The sequence below is a fragment of the Sus scrofa genome, chromosome 13, assembly GCF_000003025.6.
Source record: "Sus scrofa isolate TJ Tabasco breed Duroc chromosome 13, Sscrofa11.1, whole genome shotgun sequence".
Classification (NCBI taxonomy): domain Eukaryota; kingdom Metazoa; phylum Chordata; class Mammalia; order Artiodactyla; family Suidae; genus Sus; species Sus scrofa.
Window position 1 is genome coordinate 84,507,439 of NC_010455.5, and position 26,112 is coordinate 84,533,550.

The 26,112-nt window shown below is 37.2% G+C and overlaps 1 protein-coding gene across 2 annotated transcripts in view; it reads right to left on the reverse strand.

Moving 5' to 3' along the window:
- SLC9A9 (solute carrier family 9 member A9) overlaps window positions 1–26,112 on the reverse strand; it is a 674,266-nt gene that overhangs the window by 544,826 nt on the left and 103,328 nt on the right. The window lies entirely within an intron of this gene.

The following is a 26,112-nucleotide window of genomic DNA, read 5'->3' on the forward strand; positions in this document are numbered from 1 at the left end:
GCATATCACCCCTTTTCTTTTGCAGAAAGTACTTTTTTTTTTTTTTTTTTTTTTTTTTTGCCATGCTCGAAGCATGCAGAAGTTACCAGGCCAGGGACTGAACCCAAGTCACAGAAGGGACAACTCAGAATCCTTAACCATTAGGCCACAAGGGCACTCCAAAAGAACTTTTTAAGAAATAATTAAGGTTACGTGTCAATTATATATTAGTGTTTTTTTTTTTTTTTTAAATAGAAATAAAGTTTCAATCCATTGGTCCCTTTTCTGTCTTAAACATATTGAAGGGTCAGTGATAAGAAAAAATTCACTCATTGGCTTTTTATTTTCATCAGTCTCTGTCAGCTAGCTCTTCACAAGGCAGGGTAAGTACAAGCCAGCCACAGTGGCTAACCTTCCCCACAACCCAGGATGGAGGCTTTAGAGTTGGAAAGAAATATAAGCTCTGGAGTCAAGGACAGGGAGAAGATGGAGAACTGCCACTCCAAGCTGCAGTTTATTTTAAACCAAAGTCCCTATGATCAAAGACCCGAGAAAATTTATTTCTTTGATCTCTTAAGTGTTCACATGATAAATTCACATTCCTCATAAGATGTAACTTCTATGTCTTACAAACTAATAACTTTGATCCATTATCTAAAAGATAATTTGTCCTATCACTTCTGTATTGAATTATAAAAATTTATATTAACTAGCAAAGAAAGGCACCACACCCTCACCCTAGTCTCCACATTTTTTTCCAGTGAGAGAAAGGTATACAGGAGGAGAGAAGACAAAGAGCCCAACAAGATGAAGTAGCATATACTCAGAAATATTTTTCTGAAATGAGCACATAAATGCCAAGAAGATTTTGACAGAAAAGTCTCTTAGTCCTTCTTAAATCTATTCAAAAAACAGCCTTTGAAACAGCCTTTGTTGGAGGATATCTGAATATGGGTACCCTTAAAAGCAGAGCCTGAGACAAGGACACAGGTGTAGATGGTTTACTTAGGAGCCAGCATCATGAATCTCAGGTGAGTGTGCACAAAGACTAGAAAATATTTTTCAGAAACAAAATTTTAACCCTCATTGTAGCTTACTCCATTTCTTTATAGGGTCTATGCACTTTGAAACTTTAGTAATTTAATCTATAGGTATGCTCAAAGCAATCCTTAAGCAGCAACTAGGATAGCTTTTGTTTATGATAAAGGTAATTAAATTATATAGTAAATTTCATGACAAACAATATGGGTCTCTCAGCTAAGAAGGCAAATCATGCCCTACGGTCAGCAGAATTAAAGTCCCATATCACCTGTGGAAAGAGAAGTCAATTTGATTTGAAATGTCATTTTCTCATGGATATGTCATATCTAAAGTTTAAATTTTAATTTATTTATTTTATTTTATTTTTTGCCATGCCCACAGTATATGGAAGTTCCTGGGGCCAGGTATCAATCCAAGCTGCAGCTGCAGCCTATATCACAGCTGTGGCAACAATGGATACTTAACCTATTGCACCACAGAGGGAACTCCTAAAGTTTAAATTTTAAATTAGAAGTTTAAAATTACTCTGGGACTCCCTGAAGACAATATATTTGGCATAAAAATACAGTACACACCCTGCCAAGTTCTTCCTCTAAATACATTTTAAATCAATAATGTGTTAATTTTAATCCAGTCTAGCAGGTTTTAAGAAATGTCATAGGACGGTGTGATTTTGTTTCTGTAAAAATGTCCTGCATTACAAAACAACAAGTATTTACAAAGCAAGATAGAGTTTACAATGGCAATTTTGTTGTTACATTACATACAGATTCAAGAATGTTTCTTTGTTACCTAGGCTGAGTATGCATACACTATCCAATTACTAAAACCCAAATATCTAAATAATCTATTTTCATTTATAAGCCATCACTGAATGTTTACATCTCCCTACCCCAAATTCATACTTGAAATCCATCCCTACTCTGTTGATTTTGGAGGCGGGGCTTTGGGGAGATGATTAGGTCATAAAGGCACACCCTCACAAATGCCCTTTTAAAAGAGACCCTAGAGTGCTTCCTTGCCCCTCCCACCATATGTGAAGACACAGCTAAAGACAGCCATCCATCTATGAACCAGGAAAAGCAGGCCCTTACCATACACCCAATTTGCTGGCTGACCTTGATTGTGAATTTCCCAACCTCCAGAACTATGAGAAATAAATATTGTTTAAGTTACCTAGTTTATGGCATTTTTGTCGTAGCAATTCATATAGACTAAGACACCAGGTGGGGGAGAGAATTGTTCCCCGAAATACTATTAGGGACTATAAATCTCAATTAAAGTTCAGCAGAGAATATTGTATTATAGCAGCTCACCCTCAAAAAATTACCTAAATTTTTTTTATAACTTTGAATATTTGTTCATTCTTACCATCCCTGCTAAAAGAATTTTTCTTCAGTATATTTGGGCTTCAAAATTGAAGGACTATAAATGATATACAGTTTTAAATGTTAAAGTATTTTTTGAAAAACATCAATGTCTTTCTAACACTACTTTGAACTTACTTTAAACCTTGTCTGTTACGGTACTATAATCTTAAGAAATGTTGGATTTTGGAAAAGCAGAATCAATTGGCTTTCAGCAATTTGAGATTGAAACAGTATTGGCTTCCACCAAAATCTACTCTAATAGCTGCATTTACCTCACTGTGAAAAAATGGAATTGTTCTGTTGAAGGTTCGGCAGCCTAACCTCACAGTTCCTCCCTGCCACCATCTTAACCAAAGAAGAATACATACAAAACAAATTGCTGAACATCAACATAATCAAATCCAAAATATAATGTTTTTGGTGAACTATGTTTGAGAAAGTGGCTTAGATCAGAGGCCTCCACCTCATCTCAAATCTACAAAGCGTCTAGAAGAACACACTTTAGAGACACATTTGTTGTTGTAAGACATTTTCTGCAGAACAGAAGCCACATCCATGTACTCAGCCTGTTTTAAGAAGGGGGGGTCTCCTGCACAGACTCCACAGGAAAAAGAAAGAATGTTAGGGCTTCACGCACCCCTTAACCTTCTGGGCTCGCTTTGATTGTAGTAATCAAAGTACGAAAAAGTCAAAATTCTCTGCTTCTGAGCCTAGGTGTGACCCAACCAATGTGATGCCTAGATGACCCACTGAATATTCTTGTTCCAAAGGATCAAAATTGAGGCAGAAGCTCCCTCACAGCACTTGCAAAAGGTCAGAAGCATGGGCAGAACTTTCCTCCTGCATGGACCAGTGTGGAAATGTGGGGATAGGAGCAGAGGTGTTCCCCATTAACTCTCTCCAGGCATTTGTTCTTTAAACCTGTTGGACTTTACTACCAAGTCTGTGGTCAGCCTGGCTGAACCAGTCCAGAATGGAAATGCACTGTATGCACGCAATCCTGCTCCTGTGTTCAGGAGGGTGTTTCTTTTGCATCCTCCTGGGACAAAGTGTTGAATAGTCTGTTTCCCCAAAAACCTGTGACAAAGGGTAAGAACTCATTAAATTTGCCTTAGCTCCACCCCTCACCAAAGTGTGAAAACTCACTCACTCCTACTCATTTTTTTTTTTTAGTGAGTTGTGTTGATCAACATTGTTCTGCTCATAGCTCAAAAAAAAGTATACAAGCTCCATGTGCCAGCATAAAAATACTCAAAAAATGCACCATACAAACAACATTCAAACTCCTCAAATTTGAACATTAACTATTATTAAATTATAAAAATCACTAACATTCTAAATCAAATTCTCCTTCCTCTTGTAAACTAAATTCAGATTTTTTTTTCCGTCTCTACTTTCTGGTTTTGGTGGATTTATTTCACTCTGATGGGGCTAGATTTCTTTTAGTAGCTGCAATTTTTTGAGCCATCTTTGAAGCCCTAGAATAACTATAGCTTCTTCAGCAGCTATGAAGTTGAATCAATCCAATTATAAATTAGTCATGCATTTTGCTATATCAAAGAACAGGGCACTTGAGAATCACAGCATCGGGCTTACTCTAACAAAGTTTTGAAAACACCGGCAAGCAATTCCTGTGACACTATAGCATCATCCCAGGGAAAATTATCTGTCCCTAGTTTTGTAAACAGTACCATCTAGGTCTGTGTTTTTGTTATCATCCATGGAACATTACTGCAAATTTTATCCTAGGTAAAGACAGGCACATGAAGAAAACACCGTTACAGATAAGCTATTTTGGTTTCAGGCTAACCAACAGAGACATCAATCTGAGCATGTGGTCCAGAGCCATTTCCAGAGAATTTAAACCCATAAGGGAGAAAATTCTCCTTCATGGTCATACCACGTTTCTTGCAACAATGAGAGAATTCATTTGGAACTCACTCTCACCATTAGAGAGTGGCATTTTAAACACTATCTTATTGCAGAAAATGTAATTGATAAAATTCAACATCCATTCATGATAAAAGCTCTCACCAAAGTGTGTATAAAGGGAATGTATCTCAACATAATGAAAACCATTTACAACAAATCCACAGTGAATATAAAGCCCAATGGTGAAAAGCTGAAAACCTTTCTACTAAATTCTGGAACAAAACCAGGATGCCCACTCTCATGACTACTATTCAACATAGCACTGGAAGTCCTAGCTACAGCAATCAGATAAGATTAATAAAAAGTGTCCCAATTGGAAGGGAAGAGGTAAAATTATATATATGCAAATGATATGATACTCTATATAGAAAACCCTAGATAATCTGCACAAAACTATTAAAACTAATAAATTAATTCAGCAAAGTAACAGGATGCATGACTAACATACAGAAAGCTGTTGCATTTCTTTACACTAACAATGAAATATTAGAAAGAGGAAGTGAAAAATCTAGCAATAAACCTAACCAAGGAGGTAAAGCCCTATCCCCTGAAAACTATAAAATATTGATAAAGGAAATTGAAGATGACTCAAAGAAATGGAAAGATGTCCCATGCCCTTTGATTGGAAGAATTAATATTGTTAAAATGGCCATACTACCCAAAGCACTCTGCAGATTTAATGCAATCCCTATCAAATTACCCATGACATTTTTTCACGGAACTAGAATAAATAATTAGAAAATTTATATGGAACTACAAAAGACCCAGAATTGCCAAAGCAATCCTGTGGAAAAAGAACAAAGTTGAAGGCATAACCCTCCCAGACTTAAAAATACTATAAAGCTATAATAATCAAAACAGTATGGTACAAAAACAAACATATAGGTCAATGGAACAGAACAGAGAGCCCAGAAATAAATCCACACACCTACAGTCTATTACTCTTTGATAAAGAGACAAGAATATACAATGGAGAAAAGACAGTCTCTTCAGAAAATGGTAATGGGAAAGTTGGACAGCCACATGTAAATCAGTGAAGTTAGAACAGTCCCTCATACCATAAAAAAATAAATAAATAAATAAACTCAAAATGGCTTAAAGACTTGAATGTAAGACATGGCAGTATAAAACTCCTAGAAGAGAGCATAGACAAAATATTCTCTGACATAAATCATACCAATGTTTTCTTAGTTCAGTCTCCCAAGGCAAGAGAAATAAAAGCAAAAATAAACAAATGACACCTAATCAAACTTATAAGATTTTGCACAGCAAAGGAAACCATAAACAAAACAATGACAACCTACAGACTAGGAGAAAATATTGCAAACAAAGTGACTGACAAGGGTTAATTTCTAAAATATACAAACAGCACATACAGCTCAATCTCAAAAAAATAAACAACCCAATCAAAAAATGGTCAGAAGACCTAAAGAGACATTTCTCCAAAGAAGACATACAGATAGCCAATATGCACCTGAAAATTTTTAGAGAAATGAAAATCAAAACTACAATGAGGTATCACCTCATACCAGTCAGAATGCCCATCAATAATACTTCTACAAATAACAAATGCTGGAGAGGGTGTGAAGAAAAGGAAAGCCTCCTATACTGTTGGTGGGAATGTAAATTGGTTCAGCCACTATGGAGGATAGTATGGAGGTACCTCAAAAAACTAAAAATAGAACCAATAGATCCAGCAATTCCACTCCTGAGCATATATCTGGAAAATGTGAAAAACTCTAACTCAAAAAGATTCATGCAAAAGATATATGCACCCCAAAAGATACATGCACTATTTACCTTAGCCAAGTCATGGAAGCAATCTAAATGTCCATCAATACATGAATGGATAAAAAAGATGTGGTGTGCGTGTGTGTGTAGGAATATTATATATAATGGATGGGATATATATAATGGAATATGTATATATAGTGGAATATTAGCCAAAAAAAGAATGAAATGTTGCTATTTGCAGCAAGTTGGTTGGAGCTAGAGATTAGCATCTGAGTGAAGACAGAAAGACACATATTTTTAAGATATCACTTATATGTAGAATCTAAAAAATAATACAATGAACTTATTTATAAAACAGAACAGACTCACAAACTAGAGCACGAATTTATGGTTACCAAAGAGGAAATGGCCGGGGATAATTAGGAATGTGGGATTAACGGATACACACTACTATATACAAAATAGATAAATAGTAAGAATTTACTGTAATTCCATATCTTGTGACAAACTATAACAAGAATCTGAGAAAGTGTGTGTGTGTATACATATATTCATTCATATGCGTGTATACCTACACACTGAATCACTGAATCACTTTGCTGAACACCTGAAACTAACACAGTATTGTTAATCTAGTAATTTGAAAAATAAAATAAATTAAAAATGTATAAATGCCATCTTCTAAAACTTTGAAATATGCAAGGGTGACATGTCTAATGCAGTCCTCCAGGTTAACTCAAGGTTTCATTGGTCCCCTCTGTGTCTGCCCTATCTGTTGAAAACCTCTGAATTATTTATTAATGAGATGATAAATATTTGGGCCTTTAACATACTCCACAATAAAAGCATGTGAGGGACTTGTTAAAATAAGAATGACAACAGTTTTATGATTGTCGGGACTACATGATAGAAATCATTCTTTCTATTTTTGTGTGCAATTGAAATTTTTCACAATAAAACTTTTAAAGTAGGTTTTTATTTCCTTCTTGAGTTCTGCTTTTGGAGACCCATAGCTTGAACTCTGCCTAATGATAAAGCCTCCATAACCTTCTAGGCACATTTATGACTCACATTCTATGTAATCTTAAACTCTTTCCCTTCTCTTAATCTTCATCGGCAAGAGAAACCCAAGAGGGTTTTAGCTGGTGCTAGATCGGATTCGTAACTGAAATTCCTTTCATCTTAATCTAACAAACCATATCTTATAGACACAGTTCCCTTTTATCATACTGGTGGCCTCATTTAAAGACTTACCCTCAGTAAAGCCCTAACTGAATCATCTGTGGACAGTTCTAAATGAGGATCATTGTGTTGCTTTTCATGTGCTTTCCCCTCAAACTCTGTCTTTCCTTGGCTTTTGGACTTTTCAGACCTTGAACATCTTTCTTCCCACATCATCAGTAGTAGAACAATTCCTTCAATTGCATCTTTTCCTATAGGAGTTTGATATCTCCTAATGACCATTTCCTTTTCTCCTTCCATGAATTTTGCAGGCTCAGCAGAACTTTGAATTTTTTTTCCTTCTGAGTAGCACTTAGAGCTGGGTCAGAGTTCACAACTTCTTTTTTTTTTTTTTTTTTTAAACCAGACAGTTGTTCTGAGATCCCCCATAAAAAAATCTGTGAGTTCTACCTCAGCCAAATATGTTTATTGTTCAAACATAGCCACTCACTTTCACCATCTCAGTTGGATAATTCTACCCACAAATACCCATAAGTACCTGAAACTGATCTCTTTTGAAACTACTGGGCTCTCCTTCACTGTACTTCATCTTCCCTAAATCTTTGTTCAGAGTCCTAACCCTGAGAGTTTCCCATAAGCAATAACCATATGAGCTTTGCCACCTGAAATGATTGTGTCACCTTCAAAGTCAGCAATTTTAATATATTCTCTTCTAAACTTCCCAATCCTTCTATCATAAATGTCAAAATTTTCTGCAACCACCTAATGTAGAATTTTGATGAAATATCCATGAATATATGAATAATAATATATAGACACAATATGAAGGAATTATCATTATTTTAAAATACAATTTTAGAGTAGTTTTAGGTGTACAAAAATTTAAAAGGAAGGTACAGAGATCTCTCATATACCGCTTGCCCACACATGTGAATAGCCTCTGATTATCAATATCACTCATCAGAATGGTACATTTTTTACCAAGTATGAACATTATTTTGGCACATCAAAATCACCCAAAATCATAGTTTACCTTAAGATTCATCTGTGGTGTTGTCCATTCTCTGGGTTTGGACAAATGTATAATGGCATACATCCATCATTATAATATCATACAAAATGATTTCACTGCCCTAAAAATCCTCTGTGCTCTACCTGTTAACATTTCCCCTCTCTCTACCCGCTGCTCCTTACCAGCAACCACTGATCTTTTTATTGTCTCCATAGTTTTGCCTTTTTTAGACTATTATATAGTTGGATTATATAGTATTGTAACCTTTTCAGATTGGCTTCTTTCACTTTAGTAATATACATTTAAGATTCCTCCTTGTTTTTTCAAGACTTGATAGCTTATTTCCTTTTGGCACGGAATAATATTCAGTTGTTTAGACTTACCGCAGTTTATTTATTCATTCACCTACTGAAGGATATCTTGATGCTTCCAAGTTTTGACAGTTATGAACAAAAGTTATGAATACAACAGCTATATGCATCCATGTTGAAGGTTTCATGTGGACGTAAGTTTTTAACTACTTTGGATAAATACCAATATGCTGGATCATATGGTAAAGTATGACTAGTTTGTAAAAAGTTGCCAAACTGTCTTCCAAATAGATGTACCATTTTGTATTCCTACCAGCAATGAATGAGAGTTCTTGTTAACTCCACATTCTGTATTTGGTGTTGTCAGTGTTCCAGATTTTGGTCATTCTAATGAATGTGGAGTAGTATCTCATTGTCTTAATCTGCATTTCCCTGATGACATATAGTATCTTTTCATATGCATATATGTCATTTGTATATCTTACTTGATGAGCTCTCTGTTAAACATTTCGCCCATTTGTATTTGGGTTGTTTATTCTTTTATTGATGAGTTTCAAAGGTTCTTTGAATATTTCGGATAGTAGTCCTTTATCAGACATGTCTCTTGCAACTATTTTCTTCCTGTGGATGGCTTATCTTCTCATTATCTCAACATTGTCTTTTGCAGGCCAGAAATTTTTAATATTGATGAAATTCAGCTTATTATTTCTTTCATGGATCATGACTTTGTGGAGTTGAATCTAAAAAGGCATTACTGTAGACAAGGTCATCTAGGTTTTCTCTTATGTTATCTTCTATGATTTTTACAGTTTTGTGTTTCACATTTAGGCCTCTTATCTATTTAATTAATGTTTTGAAGGCTGTAGGTCTATGTCTATTTTTTTTTTTTTTTTTTTGCATTTGGATGTCCATTTGGTCCAGAACCACTTGCTGAAGAAATTATTTTTGCTGCATTACATTGCTTTTGTTCCTTTCTCAAAATTCCATTGGCTATAGTTATGACCATCTGTTTTGGGACTCCGTTCTATTATATTAATCTATTTTTCTATTATTTTGTCAATACCAAACCGTCTTGATTACTGTAGCTTTTTTATTTATTTATTTATTTATTTTGCTTTTTTAGGGTTGCACCCACAGCATATGGAAGTTCTCTGGCTAAGGGCTGAAGTGGAGCTACAGCTTCCAGCCACAGTCACAGCCACAGCAGCGCCAGATCTGAGCCGCATCTGCAACCTACACCACAGCTCCTGGCAACATCGGTTTCTTAACCCACTAAGCAAGGCCAGGGATAGAACCTGTGTCCTCATGGATATTAGTCAGGTTCGTCACCACTAAGCCACAGTGGGAACCAGTCTTTTTTTTCTTAATTGAAGTATAGTTGGTTTACAGTATTGCATTAGTTTTGGATGCACTTCCTTCATAATTCTAATTTGAGTTTTTTAAACTGAGGAAACTACGATGGGAAGGCCAGAACTTTAAGTGAGTCACTTAATGAGACAAATCACAAATTCAGAAGCTTTCCTAAAAAAAAATCATAGAACTCTTTGATATCCCTCTTAGTATAATAATATAATTTTATATTGTAATGCTTCTAACAGTTTTTCTAAATTCTAAACATTTCATCCTTGGAAGTACAACCCTGTATTTTAATATCTCTGCAGTAACAGCATATGAACTCAGTAGGAACATTCCATTTTTTGTCAAACATTGTGATCCTCAAAGAGAGGTCTGGACCAACAGCGTCAGCATGGCCTGGAAACTAGTTAGAAATGCAGATTCTTTCACTCCAAAACACTGCATGAGAAGCTCTGATGGGTAGAGTCCAGAAATATGTGTTTAACAAACCCTCCAGGTGGTTCTAATGCTCACGAAAATTTGAGAATGATCAATTCAAAAGATAACTTGATAGATTCATGGATTGATATAGCAATAAATGGCTCTTATCATAAAGCAAAAGGAGCAAATACACAAATGAAAAAGTGCTAAAGTCTGGTTTAAAAACAATAATATAACTGGTATGGAACATCAAGTGTAAATAATACTACACAAGCCAAATCTTCAAAGTGATAATTAACCTAGTCATGGATACATCAGATGCAAAATGTTCCTCTTTAAGAAAGAGTTGTGTGTAGCCAGTGCTATATTTTTTCCTTTTTTTAACTGTGCAAAAAGATAGTAAACATCCTGCTCATTCTCACAGGCGTTGCATCACTTTCATTCCCAAGAGTTCACATCAGCGTCTCCTACAGTATCTCACAGGATTATCCTCTTGTCTCTCCCTCATCATTCATCTGATTTCTTCCTTTGTACACTCTGCCTCACCAAGTGGCATCGTTATTTTGAAATAATATTGGATGTGGTTCTGCCCACAATGCCACTAAGAGCTTTGACACAATAGACATAAAGATGATTATTAATCTAGACATCTGTAATAACAAATAGTATTGTTGTTGTTTTAGTCCTCTAATCTTCTTTTCTCCTACCTTCTCTACTCTCAGGAAGCTCCTCCAGACATAATGTCTCCTTTCTCCTTTCCTGTATCCAGTTCTAGCTCAGCACACCAGCTCAAGCTTCCTGGTGACATCTTTGTGAGTCCATCTCATTTTCTTCCTTCTTTTGCTTTTTCTTTCCTTTCTCCTTAATTTTCCGTAACACATTTGTATACGTCATTAGATCCCTCTTTTTCCTTGTTGATTTCTTTTCTTCATCTTTCATCTTATTTCCCCTCTCAGCCCAACTTACTCAGGAGAAGCTGAGCCACCTGAGAGACAAACAGGAAACACTGGAGGTGCTCTTGAGACACTGAGGACATTTGCTGAAAGTCCTTGTCTTGTGCTGGGCACTCTTGGAAGTAACAATATTTAGAAGCCAAGATCAGCTTGAACTTTATGTTCTATGCACATTATTTTCTTCCGATTGCACAGTTTAATTCTTCCAGTTTCAGGCACTTGCCTTCTCTGGTTTCATCTTCCTGTCTCTGCTCCATTCAACTCTACTGCACCTGAAAATACCTGTTATATAAAACAGGCAAGATTGTAATCCCACTTTCTTATTCTAATTATTACAAAACCATTGCAGAAGATGTAGTTAACCGGCATTCCTGTGTGGCTCATCAGGTTACAAACCTGACTGGTATCCATGAGGATATGGGTTTGATCCCAGGCCTTGCTCAGTGGGTTAAGGATCCAGAGTTTCCACAAGCTGCAGCATAGATCACAAATGCAGCTCAGAGCCTACATTGCTATGGCTGTGGCATAGGCTGGCAGCTGCAGCTCCAGTTTGACCCCTAGCCTGAGAACTTCCATATGCCACAGATGTGGTCCTAAAAAGAAAAAAAATGAAGAAGAGGAGGTAGTTAACAAATAAAATGTATATATATAACAGCCTTTAAAATACCAAGTGACAGAGATTTAAATATCTTACAAGATTCTCATTCTCCCATGGTGTGTGCTATTCCCATAAACTTATAAGCCTTGACAAGAATCCAGAGGGCATATCAGAGTTCTCCTATTCAGGCTTTCTGGAAAGTGCATTTCTGGAAACCATCCCTTATGACAGGCAATAATCCCTTAATAATTTTTAAGAATTTTCTCCCATTATACTGGATTTCTGCTTAAGAATAACCCTGTTTTCTTGCTGAACACCACCTTCTTCATTCCTCAAATTCAACTGTGTCCTCTTCAATCCAGTGACCATTGTTGCTCTTAAGAATCACAGAACTGGACAAAAGTGTGCTCTTTGTCACCTCTCAACAATATGCCCCTTAGTATTTTATAAAAATACTATTTGACATAGGTCCTGCAACTTTGTAGTATTTGTCATGGATGTTCCTTACTTAGATGTGCCAATCATTTCATGGTTCTTATAAACAATAATAATAGCTAACATTACTGTTACAATACCATTTCATACAACCTGCTCAACCACGCAGTAAAGTAGGTACTATCATTATGCCCATTTACCACTTGAGGGAATTAAACACAGAGAGAGTCACTTGCCCAAAGTCCCATAGCTAGGAAGTAGTAGAGCTGGAATAGGAAATACTTATATCATCCATCTTTGGGTTTGAAAATAAAGATAGTAATAATGTAGACTTAATTAAGGCCTTTTTATTTCTATTTCTTTTTTCCTTTTCCTCTCTTTGGTCTCATATCATGTAAATCTAACTAAGACAGAATTTGGATAAAAGGCTTTGAAAGGAATAAATTTGTTCTTGAAAATAACACCATTAATTAAAGGCCAAGTTTCTTTTCATTGAACAAAACATGACTAAAATTGCCAGAACATTTTCTTGGGTTGGAGGTTGGGGGAGATTCGGAGCAGCACAATCCTGAATGAAGTTATGATCACTGATTATTATTTACTTCCTTTTTAAAGCATGAATCCACTTCCTGCTAGGCAGTTAGCTATTTCTCTTAATTTTGCCCCTATTTTTTTCCAACATGTAGTATCAGAAGATTGACCTTTTTACTGCTTATAATGATGTACAGCAGGAAAATAACAAAGTAATCTCACTTTATTTCTTTTATGCCAGAATTGGATGACACTTTCAGTGTGTGTCTTAGTTTGGGCAGCCTAAAAATTATCTACAAATTATATAGACTGGGTGATTTACAAACAACAGAATTTTATTTATCATAGGTCTGGAGGCTGGAAAAACCAAGATCAAGACACCAGCAGATTCAGTATCTCAGAGACCTTCTTCTGGTTAAAAGCTGCCATCTTGATGTGTTCACATGACAGAAGAGTGCTCTGGGGTCTCTTTTTTTAGGGCACTAATCCTACTCATGAGAGCTTCACCCTCATGACCTAATAACCTCCCAAACATTCTACCTCCAAACCTCCAAATATTATCACATTGGGGATTAGGTTCATCATATGAATTTGAGGGGCACACAAAACTATTACACAATATATAGCAGTGTGTAAGTAGACTTAAGTTCGTTACTGGTAGAAGATATTATTTCCTGGCCCTATTCTAATGTTGTGCATGAAGGCATTTTATTCAGAAGTAGAAAGAGTATGAAGTATATGGTTAACTGGATTTTATTCTGAATATACATAGAAAGTGAAAACTTAAATGCTTAGTGTTTCTTTGGGCTGAGTCATGCCCTGCATATCAAACTTACATTAAAAAGCTACACATTGGACTGTTAGATTCTTTGATTTTTAATTCTGAGTCTGCCACAGGCGTATGTGTCTCTGAGAAAGTCTTTGAAAAACCTTGTTTTCACTTGTACCCTTGTAAAATGAGATTTTACAATCTGGTAGGGAAATTCTGAGGATTAAATATCAAATGGTAGCAAAGCACTTTGAAAGTACTAAATGGAGTTATTAATAATTTAAGAGAGAAGCAAGCCTTCATCTGAGTTGTTGAAAGGAACATGTGGCATATTTATTTCAATCATTTATCATTTCACTGAAACTTCCTCTACTTTGAGCTACTCATAAAACATTTGATTCCCTTTAAAAATAAGAGTTTAAAATTAATTCTCTTTTTATAGTTTTTCAAAGTATTCTCACACCAGTTATCTTGTTGGATCCCCACAAAACTCCAAGGAGGTGTAAATAACATATAACATAGAAATCAGACTACAAGGAATAGACCACCTAACAAATCCTTGTTTAAACAATTAGAGGTTTATTATTTTCAACTAAGGAAAATCCCAGGGTTAAGATGTTCAGGGCAAATGCAGAGACTCAGTAGTGTCATCAAAGACCCTGATTTCTTCTTTTTCCTTCTGTCATCTTTGATGAATTGGCTTGTTCACAAAATGGCTGTTATGGATCCAGACACCATATTTATTTTTAAGGTAATAGGAAAGGAAGGAGGAAGCCCCATTAATCATCTCTCTCTCTCTCTCTTTTCTTTCTTTCTTTTTTTTCTTTTTAGGGTGGCACCTGTGGCATATGGACTTCCCAGGCTAAGGGTCTAATCAGAGCTGTAGCCGCCAGCTATGCCACAGCCACAGCAATGCCAGATCTGAGCCACATCTGTGACCTCCACCAGAGCTCACGGCAATGCTGGATCCTTAACCCACTGAGTGAGGCCAGGGATCGAAACTGCATCCTCATGGATGCTAGTCAGATTTGTTTCTGCTGAGCCACGATGGGAATTCCAACCATATCTGTTTTTTTTAAATGAGGAAATAAAAGTTTTCCTAAAAGTTAATCCAGGCAAAGTTCTACCAGAACTGGATCATATGACCCTACTAGGGCAAGAGAAGAAAGGGCATTAAGTTTATGGCTTTCTATGCTCTGTGGAGGGAGGTGGCAAGGAAGAAGGGGGCTGAGAACGTTTTGGGGAACTCAATGCTAGTGTTGAAAAATAAACACTAGCATTGTAAAAAAGGTGTAAAAAAAGTCCATTTTTCAAGGTGGCACAATAGAAGAGGTTAAAACATCTGAATCACTCTGCTCAAGTGGAAATATCTAACAGTAACTTGTAAAATAAAGTAGAATTCTTTCCTGGTGATCACTCCGAGGACTACTCCATGTACTCTCACTACATGACTCCATTGCACCCCCATCACAGTGCTGCAGCAGAGGAATGGCTTTCCACTTGTGCACATGATGAACTTGCTGTTTTCTGAGGAATCATCCTCTGTCAGCAATCCGATTCCTCAGGCTGCACCCTCCTCTTCTTCTTCTCCTCCATTACAAAGAGAAGCTCAGCAAGGTCTCACTAAATATGTTGGAAAAATCAGTCACTTAACAGAGAACTGTCATAGGGAAGGCAACTTCTGTGGCTCCTTGTCCAAATCATTTAGGGTTTGTCTGCAAGAAATGGAGCTGAAAGGATGCAATGCAGGAGATTGGGTGCTTATAGAAGTGTTACAGGGGCTGAAGGAATGACTCCCAATAAACATCATATAATAGGCCTGCCAAGAAAGCTGCTACCTCCAACATGTTCAGAAATGTGGGACATAAGGAGGTGACATTTTGGTTGGCTGACCTGAAATCCCATAGCCACCTACTGTGTCCCAGTGTTCAGGAAACTGCAGCCATTGCCCTCTCCATCACAGCTGCCTCTCAGCATGCAAGGAGCTAGTGAAGGGACAGTGGATTTCTTCAGAAAAACTCAAAATCCTCACAACTTTGTTTACCAGTTAGATTCAAAGCAATAGGAAGATGGCACCCATCTCAAGTTCACTTTAAAGTCTCTGTGTAAATGCACCCAATTAAAGAGTTTAATCTGTACCCAGAACACCAGCTGAGTAAAAGTTTAGGAAAGGCAGGTTTCAGTGTGCCAGTCCCTGCACAACTCCAGAGACACATGGAAGAGTTTGGAACTGATGTTGAATGCCAATCTACCATCTCCATAACATCCTACCACTCCCAAACATAGACAGGAGACAGCTATCAAAGGACAATAGAAAGGAGCTTCCCATTAGCATCTAACTTTTGGCTGGGACTTGCACACATTTTATGAATTTAACTTGATTGGAAGATTGGAAGTTCTAGTAACAAAAACTTAATTTAGGATAAATTCTACAGGATGTCAGACCTAATTTCTGGAATATAAAAGCAAGAGACATTATTCATTGAGGACTCATTTTGTGCCAGACACTATTTTTAGTGCTTTGCATATAATTTATTAAAACCCACAATAACCTTTTATGACAGAAAATGTTATTAGAGCCAATGTTCAGATGAGGAAATTGAGGCACAGAGAGATTACTTACTGAATATCATAAAGGTACCAGTGCTGGAACCACATTTAGCACAGCAGTATGTCTCCAGAATCTAGGTTCCTAACAACTATAATGTATTGCTGCCCCATAAAATAAGTTTAAGTGTAAAGCCATGCTGGATAAATTTGTCCTTCAAAATCTCCTTTTGATTTACTGTTAACTTCTTGCTATCTTCCTAATCAACTGATCTTGATGACTTTATAGAAGTATCCAAGATGGTACTATTAGAAGAATTCCTATTCGGATAATCCCATTTGCCACTGATTTATATCATAAAATTAGAGTTGCATTTTGCTTGAAACTCTGAGATTTAAACTCACACAGAAAGCAGATTATTATTTTCTTAAGAGTACCCCCAAAGCCAAAAGTGAGGACTGCTCATTTTACAATTTTCTCTTCTCAGAAAATAGCCCCAATTGTCTGGAGGCGCCCCTAGTGGTCAAACATTACAAGATCACCCCTTTAGGCACACTTGATTGGTCCCAAGTTGTTTGTAGGTTAATGAAAACCGCAACTAAGAAAAGAGGTATAGTCCTTCTCAGGGATCCAAGCTGTGAATTGGGAATTGGGAATAGGGAAAGCAGCATGCAAATGAAGTCCAATGACCTAGGAAAATGATATCTAGGAAAAGAGAAGCAGCAATGACCAGTGGATAGGGAGAAACTGATAGAGATACAGGAAATTGTGAAAGTGATCAATCTGATTCCAGCTGTGCCCGATACCAGTCTGTATCCCTGCCTTTATTTGATGAAAGTGCCCCAGAGGTCGTCTCAAAAAACTTCCAACAATTTCCCCTCTGTTCTAGTTATTCATTCATTGGTGTGTAAGAATATAAACCATTCCCAAACAGAGTCCTAAAACAATGTACCATTTATTTTTATTATAAACCTGCAGTTTGGGCTGAGCCAGGAGGGGACAGTTTGTCTCTGCTCCAGTCAGGACCAACTGAGATGGCTTGAAGGCTGAGGGCTGCAAGAATCTCAAGCCTGGCTCACTTTCTCCCAAGTGTGGCAGTTGATACCAGCTGCTTACTTGGAGCTCAGGTGGGGCTGGGGTGGAAATAACCTTCACAAAATCTTTCTGTAGGGCTATTTGACTTCCTCACAACAATGTAGTTGGATCCCAGTGGCAAGCATCCCTAGAGAGAATGAGAGTTTGAGCATCCATATCACTTTTTATGACTCAACTTGAAATTCAATTAGTCACTTCCACATGGTTCCAGAACCACCCAAATTCAAGGGAAGTATCAGAATCAAATGATAAGAAGAGCTTGTGAGGTATGATATATCGATGTAGCTACTTTTGGAAAATATAAATTGCCACATCCTCTATAAGATGATATCATTGTACTATGATGCAATAAATATATTTTTGATCTTTGTCTGTGGTTCCTAAAACCCTTAGCATCTCTGGAGCCATGGAGTGTCTACAGTATGCTTGTGAGATGACTGCTATTCAAGGGCCCCTAGATAGTTCCAGGATGGGGGCTGTTTGCCAGAAAGACCAAGACATGACTAAAAGGTTTGAACTTTCAGCACCATTGCCTAACCTACAGGAAGGGACAGGGGTTAGTAATTGAGTTAATTCCCGAGTTGTGCTTTTTTGAATAAACCAGTAATCATAAGTAAAATGTTTTCCTAAGTTTTGTGAGCTTTTGTAGATTACTAAGCCTGAAGAGAGAGTCATGAGAACTCTCAATTTCTAACGGGTCAGTCAGAGTAGGGTGATTCAGGACTTAAAATTGGTATCTGAAGTTGGGGGCAGTCTTCAGACTGCCCTTGGAATGAATGCTTAAACTAAGAGGTCTGTTCTAAGTCTTGTTTGTTAGTGTCAGAATTAAATTGTGTTGTAGAATACTCAGTTGAAGACCAGAGAGTTGGAGAACTTGTTGGTGCTGGGAAAAAAACAGAAACAAAAACATGCATTTGGTGTCAAAAGTGTTCTGGGTAGAAATATTTCACAGTTACCTAAAAGTAAAAGTGTTTGCTATTTACAAACACAAGTATCCATTTTAAGAGATAATGTATTTTTGTGATCCAAAACTCAAACAAAAAGTAATTTGTATATAGATAGAAGTATAGTGAAAAATGTCATTCCTTCCCCAATCCCAGTCCACCATGTACCCTACGTGGGGCAATACATGCCAAGAGCTTCCTGTAAGTCTTTCCAGAGTTACTTTTTGCTGCTATAAGAAAATGCTGTACATATACAAAGACCTCCCTTTCAACTATTTTATACAAATGGTGTCCCCCCTTCATACTTTGTTCTTTTAACTTATATTTAGAGATCATTATATATCTGTGACTTGGAGCTCAGCTGGGGCATATTTTCTCAGTCTTCTTGAGACTGCTTAGTATTCCAATATAGGAATGTACTATAATTTATGTAACCAGTGACTTAATAATAAACATTTAAGATTGCTTCCAATAACACTATTAAAAACAACTCTTCAATAAACTTCTACATCTTCACTTTGCATGTGTGTGAGCATGTTTATTGGATAAATTTACTGGAAGTGGGACTTATAGATCAACAACTATGTGCATTGCCAATTTTGTTAGATTTTGCCAAATCTCAGCATTAACTTTGACAGTATCTGGTTTCCAACATGGTCCCTAACACAGCATGCTATCAGGTTTTCTTATCTTTGTCCAAAAATGGTATATCTGAGTAATATGCATTTTTCTCATTATAAATGGTTCTATACATCTGTGCAGGTGTGTTAATAGACATTTACACCTTCTTTCCTTTGAACTGTCTGCTCATATCATGGGCCTTCCAAAGAGTGAAGCAAAAACTTCATCATCATCCTCATCATTATTTTGCTTCTTTGCAATGAACCAACTCTCACCTTCTGGAAGATATCTACAACCACTAACCTCAATGTCTCTCCCAGCGTGGAGGTGAGAGGCATGGACAGAGACAGGACCTAGATGGGCAGGATCGTTTCTTCTCTGAAATAGATTTTTTTTTTCTTGTCTTTTGCCATTTCTTGGGCTGCTCTTGTGGCATATGGAGGTTCCCAGGCTAGGGGTCGAATCGGAGCTGTAGCCACCGGCCTATGCCAGAGCCACAGCAATGCGGGATCTGAGCCACATCTGCACCCTACACCACAGCTCATGGCAACGCCGGATCCTTAACCCACTGAACAAGGCCAGGGATTGAACCCACAGCCTCATGGTTCCTACCTAGTCAGATTCGTTAACCACTGCGCCACGATGGGAACTCCCTGAAATAGATTTTAAAGTGTTTGCTTTTTTTAAAATTTCATGATTCAAATGTTAAAATGCTCTAAGTGAACTAATGATAAGAGGGGACTTTTCTTTTAGTTACCTAAAAGATGAATCAAGTATACGACAACATTCAAAGAAAGAAAGGGAGAAGGCCATTAAATGCTAACTTAGATGACCTTCCATCCTCTAGAACTTTGTCTCTAAGGCAGGATGAAATTTCTTACAGAGTATTTCCTCCCCTTAGCTGAGCCTTTCAAAACAGGATAAAAATGAATTTTGCAGGAGTGTGGACTCTTTGTTTCCTCAACTTTTAGGCAAGATTGTTTTCATTAAAATTATTATGGTAATAATACTGAAACTGAGAAGGGCCCTGAGGCTCCCTCCTGGATACAAAAGCCTTTCTGTGTCCCCCGTTTCTTGTTTTTAAGAAAAAGACTTTAGCCTCCTAGACCTTCCCTGAGCTCCAAATGGCAGATTTAAACAGTTACTTATTGGGGAAGTGAGGGAATGCAGAAACAAAGGAAAATTAGTCAAGAAACAATAATGCAGCAGCAATAAAACAGAGTCCTCCTCAAGGAATACAGAACCTGATACATAGCTTTGATTTCTTCTATAGGAACTAAGGCCCCCATCCAGGTGGAGGACGTCTACTTCAGGCTGAGCACAAGCAGTAGACCCCAGACTTGTGGGAACCAGAAGGCTGAGCGCAAGATTCCTGGAACACCATCCTGTTACCTCATAACTAATCAATCAGAAGAAAGTCACACACAACGAAGTCATCCCTCTAAATTTTTACCTTTAAAAATGCTTCCCCTTGAAGTTCCTGTCATGGCACAGTGGTTAACGAATCCAACTAGGAACCATGAGGTTGAGGGTTCAATCCCTGGCCTCGCTCAGTGGGTTAAGGATCCAGCGATTCTGTGAGCTGTGGTGTAGGTCGGCAGCTACAGCTCTGATTAGACCCCTAGCATGGGAACCTCCATATGCCGAGGGTGCGGCCCTAGAAAAGACAAAAAAAAAAAAAAAATGTTTCCCTGAAAACCATCAGGGAATTTGGTTCTTTTGAGCATGAGCTGCCCATACTACTTGTTTGGCACCTGCAATAAATGTTAAACTTTCCTTTACCACAACCCAGTACTGGTAGGCTTTGTGTGTGGCAGGCAAGAGGACCCAAGACAGGATTCTGTAACAATACCTGAGTGAAAAGTGACTCTTCTGGTTATTTTTTTGACTTTTGTCTTTTTAGGACCACATCTGTGGCATGTGGAGGTTCCTGGGCTAGGGGTCCAATCAGAGCTGTAGCTGCCAGCCTATGCCAGAGCCACAGCAATGCCAGATCCAAGCTGTGTCTGCGACCTACACCACAGCTCATGGCAATGCCGGATGCTTAACCCACTGAGTGAGGCCAGGGATTGAACCTGCAACTTCATAGTTCTTAGTCGGATTCGTTTCCACTGCACCACGATGGGAAATCCTCTTCTGGTTATTTGTTTCCACTGTAAGCACAATCTGTGTATTTTGTTTGCTTGCTTGTTCACTTTTATTCACTTCAGGAAGTTCTCTAGCTGGAAAAAATATATATATATACATATATAATTATAGAGTAAGATTCTCTGGGTTTCTGATCATCAGCTAAAATCTAGTTGAGGAAGAGGACCCCAATCAGCTGCAGTTCAGGGGTGCCTTGTGTCAGTGATCTTGGGAGAAGAGGGCAGTGACCGTAGACCAAGACCAAAGGGCTAGTAAAGCAGTTTTTTTACCTGGCTGTGATATAACTGCTCTCAGTGTGGCCAAAGTCAGATTTTCCATGATACTGAGGTTGGTAGGACAAAATATGAAGAGGATGCCATGGCAAATACAAAGAGGACAAAAGTATTTTCCTGTTAATTCAAGCCTTTCCAAGGAAACTTATAAATAGCCAAAATGACTAAGTATAAAACCGAGTCCTTCCTCTTACTTGCTCTGTGATTCTCTGAGGGAGATTTAGGAGGCAGAACAGGGACCCAGATAAATCAGAACTGGGAGTCTCTATTTATTGTGTCTTCTAATCTTGGCACTTCAATTGCCCTGGGTGGTGGGGGTGGGAACGAACCTTGTGTATATTTATTATCCAAATATAAAAAGCAGTGAGCTTTACAAGGTGAATATAGTTAATAATGTGAGTCTAAATGCTTTGGTATAAAAAGAAAGTATTGATTATTTCCCCTGAATGAAGAAAACATAACCTGGAATCTAAATATGTGGACAAAATGAAAGATAACTACTAAGACTTGTTATCATTAGCCTTGTGACTGTAACAGATAAATTAAACTGAAAGGATATTTCTGCACAGGTAGCACAGCATTCCTTTTGTGCACTAGGAGCATTCATTCAAAAAGAAGGTCTTCTGGGAATATGCAGATGTTCTCACTGGCTCTCTATGGGCTTCCTTTCTGAGCTCTTTTTCCCATTCTCACTCATAAACACAATTGAGTTGTAGCTAAGATGTCAGCTTTTGATGTTTAAGACCTTATTTTCATCAGCATGGAGTTCAAGCAAGGGTTCTTCGAAACCCAAGAACCTTCCAAATGCTGTCATGAATGGTAGAACTTAGGTATTAATAGCTCTTGAGTGTGTGTTGGCAGGATGGGAAAGGCAGGACCACCAACCAAGAGAGGAAAGGATGCTTTCAGGTAGGGATGACCAGGGTAGCATGAGCCTTCAGGGTTGAAGATAAAATAAGGAGCAGGGTAACATTTTTAAATACCACCCAGTGTTTCTCTGTAATTCAGGTGGTGTTTTCCTCTTCAACTCATTGTCATAAAGACAAATACAGAAAAGCAACAAATTGGTAATACCTGAAGTTAAGATGTGTTTGAACTTTTCTCCCGGCAAGACATTTTTCTTCCTAATAACCTGGCTTTTCAATCCCACAGCTGGGTTTTCACACATCAAAACCAAAAGCTTGAATATCAGTCAAGGAAAAAAAAGGACAAAGCTCAACAGGTGAAAAATCATCCAGAAGCTAGAGGAAGAGAACTGGGGAGAAAGTGGGTCTCCTAGAAGTTCTTTGGAAGAAAGGCTCTGGAAAATTGAAGACAGTGGGACATATTCCCTTTTTTCCTTGGGAAGACAGTGAGAAAACTGCCAGCCTGCTATTCCTGCCTCCAACCCAGGCTGGGTAAGGCAAGGAAGTATTGGTTGGGAATCTAGGTACAGGCCTGTACTTAGCTATGCGAACAACCTCATAGGGTCCAACCTCACCTGTGGAGAAGCAGCCAAGTATTCTTAGAACCTTGAAGAAGAGATTCTAAGGAGACCTGGTGTCAAATGAGAAGGCCACAGTATGAGGGGACCTAACAACTGGGGATAGTGGCAAGGTCTATGTACATTCTGACATTGACACTTTTACAGACTGTGGGTAAAGTGCTTGTTGTCTCTGTGACTACAGTTTCCACATCTGTATCTATATCTCAGAGCTGGTATGAGAATTGCAAAGTTAGTACACCTCAAGTTGTTAGAACAATGCTCTTCTATATGGTATGAGTTCAATAAAAGCTAATTGTTATAAGCATCAGTTGTAAATACTACTCTGAACACCAGATGAGACCACCCTCACCTCCATAGTTGATGGAACAGGACCCCAGTCACTGAGGCCATGAAAGCCTGTAGCATATATGGCAAGTGGCCAAATGAAGTGGTATACTATAACCAGGTCCAGCAAGGATGAGATGACAAGTCTCTAGAGCAAACCCATGAACCACGTTTCCCAGATTTACAACCACCAGAGAAGGACTAGATGGAAAAACACAGGGTAATTATCCAAAATATACTATATTAAACTGTAGGAGATGGAGACAAACTCACCTGACAAATCAAATATTTTCTACCATAAGAGGCATGAGAGAATGCAAAATAAAATGGGACAAGTTATTTAAAAAATAAAGGAAGTTTTTTTCCCTGCACATCTGAGTCATAGGAGTGAACTGAAATCTTGTTATATGGCTCTCTGGCCCTGTTTTGCAGGAAATTAATTTAATTTTCTGCACATTTGATTCACGTTCATCAATTCACTGGCCCACATCTGTCTGTGGAAGGGTTTAAGACCACCAACACTCATTAATCAGTAGTTTCACTGTTGATTACAATTATTTTTAAAATAAATTTTATATACTTTTCTGATAATAAACATAAAATTTGAAATTTAAACAAAGTGTAAAAAAGAAAATTTAAATCACTGGTTATCCCACCAACCATAATTAACTACCAATAACATTGTAACAATTTACTCTACTTTTCAATTTATGCACTTTTAATTACAATCATATGACATCAAAAGTTTTGTGTTTTGTTCTTCTATCTAGCAATTACCCAGAAGTAAGAATTTGGAAATAATTTGTAATGCCTATGTAATATTCCACAATGTGAATAAAGATATTAAATTTTTCCACCATTGTTGGACATTAGATTGTTTCCAATTTTTCATTATGACTAATAATTCTATAATAAACTCTTTTCACTTATATCAATTGGTATGCATATTCTGGATTTATAGAATTGAAATCTATAAATTTACATTTTTTTTGAAATTTTATTTTTATTTATTTTTACAGAATAAAACACATATATTTAAACACAATTACACTCACACAGATTATTATATCATGGATCTTAAGAAAGAGATTAAGTGACTCCCTCTGGAGAAGTGGAATGGGAAATATGCTGAGACAATTAGGAAATTTATTCTATACTTTATCCCATTTTGTATGGCTTTCATCTTTACTATTTAGTATTATCTATTACATTTCAATTTTCCTTTAAAAATTAGCATTATATTACAATTGTGTATATTATGCAACTAAAATTTATAAAGAAAGCCTTATATACCATTAAATATTTTATATGGCATAATAAAAAGAATAACTTAACTGGTAAGAATAGCAAAAATAATACACCCTCTGAAAATAAGTAAAATATAAAATGCATAAATTGGTTAAAAAACAGTGTAACTATATAAATATGTCTTCACAATTTGTTACATCTTATTGATTCTTCAATATAGGCATTAGACCATTCTAGGTGATGTGATAAACAAGACATTGTAGACCTTACATTGTACCATGGAGAGAAATGGTTATTAATAATACAATTGTAGAACTGTATTATTTAATTGTACAGTTGCATTATTTAATTATAATCATAAATTCTTTGATGGAGAGGAAATCAGAGTCAGATCAAAGAAGACTTCAGCATTCCAAGAATGATGTCAAATGACTCCCTTCATGGTGGATTATGCACTTATTTATGATGAGATATATTTCTTCTCCAGAGATTCCTTGTTTGTATATCAATTGGAGATTACTGGTTTGCAGTTATTCTGAAGTTTTGATATGAGTCTATATGTATATGAGATTGTCCTAAGTTGTTGTTCTTTAATTGCAAGTTCATCTCCAGTGTCCTGCATTTGTACCCACGTCTTATGATTTCTGATTTTGGTGGTATAATTGTTCATGGATGATTTTGTATCTTTACTGTATATATACCTTTACTGGTGAGCCTTGTCATTTGTGGAATTTTTGTTTCCTGTTGCTGTCTTTTCTTTTCTGCCTAGAGAAGTTCCTTTAGTATTTGTTGTAAGGCTGGTTTAGTGTTGCTGAATTCTCTCAACTTTTGCTTATCTGTGAAGGTTTTGATTTCTCCTTCAAATCTGAATGAGAGCCTTGCTGGGTAGAGTAATCTTGGTTGGAGGTTTTTTTCTTTCATCACATTAAGTATATTATGCCACTCCCTTCTGGCCTGAAGAGTTTCTGCTGAAAAATCTGCTGATAACCTCATTGGGGTTCCCTTGTATGTTACTTGTTTCCTTTCCCTAGCTGCTTTCAAGATTTTCTCTTTGTCTTTAATTTTGGTCAGTTGGATTAATATGTGTCTTGGGGTGTTCCTCCTTGGGTTTATTTTATATGGTACTCATTGTGCTTCCTGGATTTGAGTGAGTGGTTCCTTTCCCATGTGAGGGAAGTTTTTGGCTATTATCTCTTGGAATATTTTTTGTCTCTCCCTCTCTCTCTCTTGTTCTTCTGGCACCCCTATAATATGGATGTTGGTGTGTTTAACGTTGTCCCAGAGTTCTCTGAGACTCTCTTCAATTGTTTTCAATCTTTTCTCTCTTTTCTGTTCTGCATCCGTAATTTCCACTAATCTGTCGTCCACCTGGCTTATTCATTCTTCTGCCTCCTGTATTCTGCTGTTAGCTGCTTCTACTGAAGTTTTTATTTCAGTTATTGTATTTTTCATCTCTTCTTGTTTAAGTTTTATATCTTGTATCTCTTTGGTCAGTGTTTCCAGTAAGTTATCCATCTTTGTCTCCAGTTTATTTCCAATGTCTTGCATCATCTTCAGCAACAGTCTAAAGTCTTTTTCCTGGAGGCTGAGAATCTCCTCATCACTTAGCTGATTTTCTGGGGTTTTTCCTTTCTCCCTCATCTGAGTTATAGTTCTCTGTCTTTTCATTTTGATAGGTTTTTGGTGTGGTGACCTTTTTATAGATAATAGAGTTGTAGCCTCTCTTACTTCTGGTGTCTGCCCCCCTTGTGGCTGAAGTCAGTATGGGGGCTTGCTGTAGGCTTCCTGATGGGAGGGGGGCTG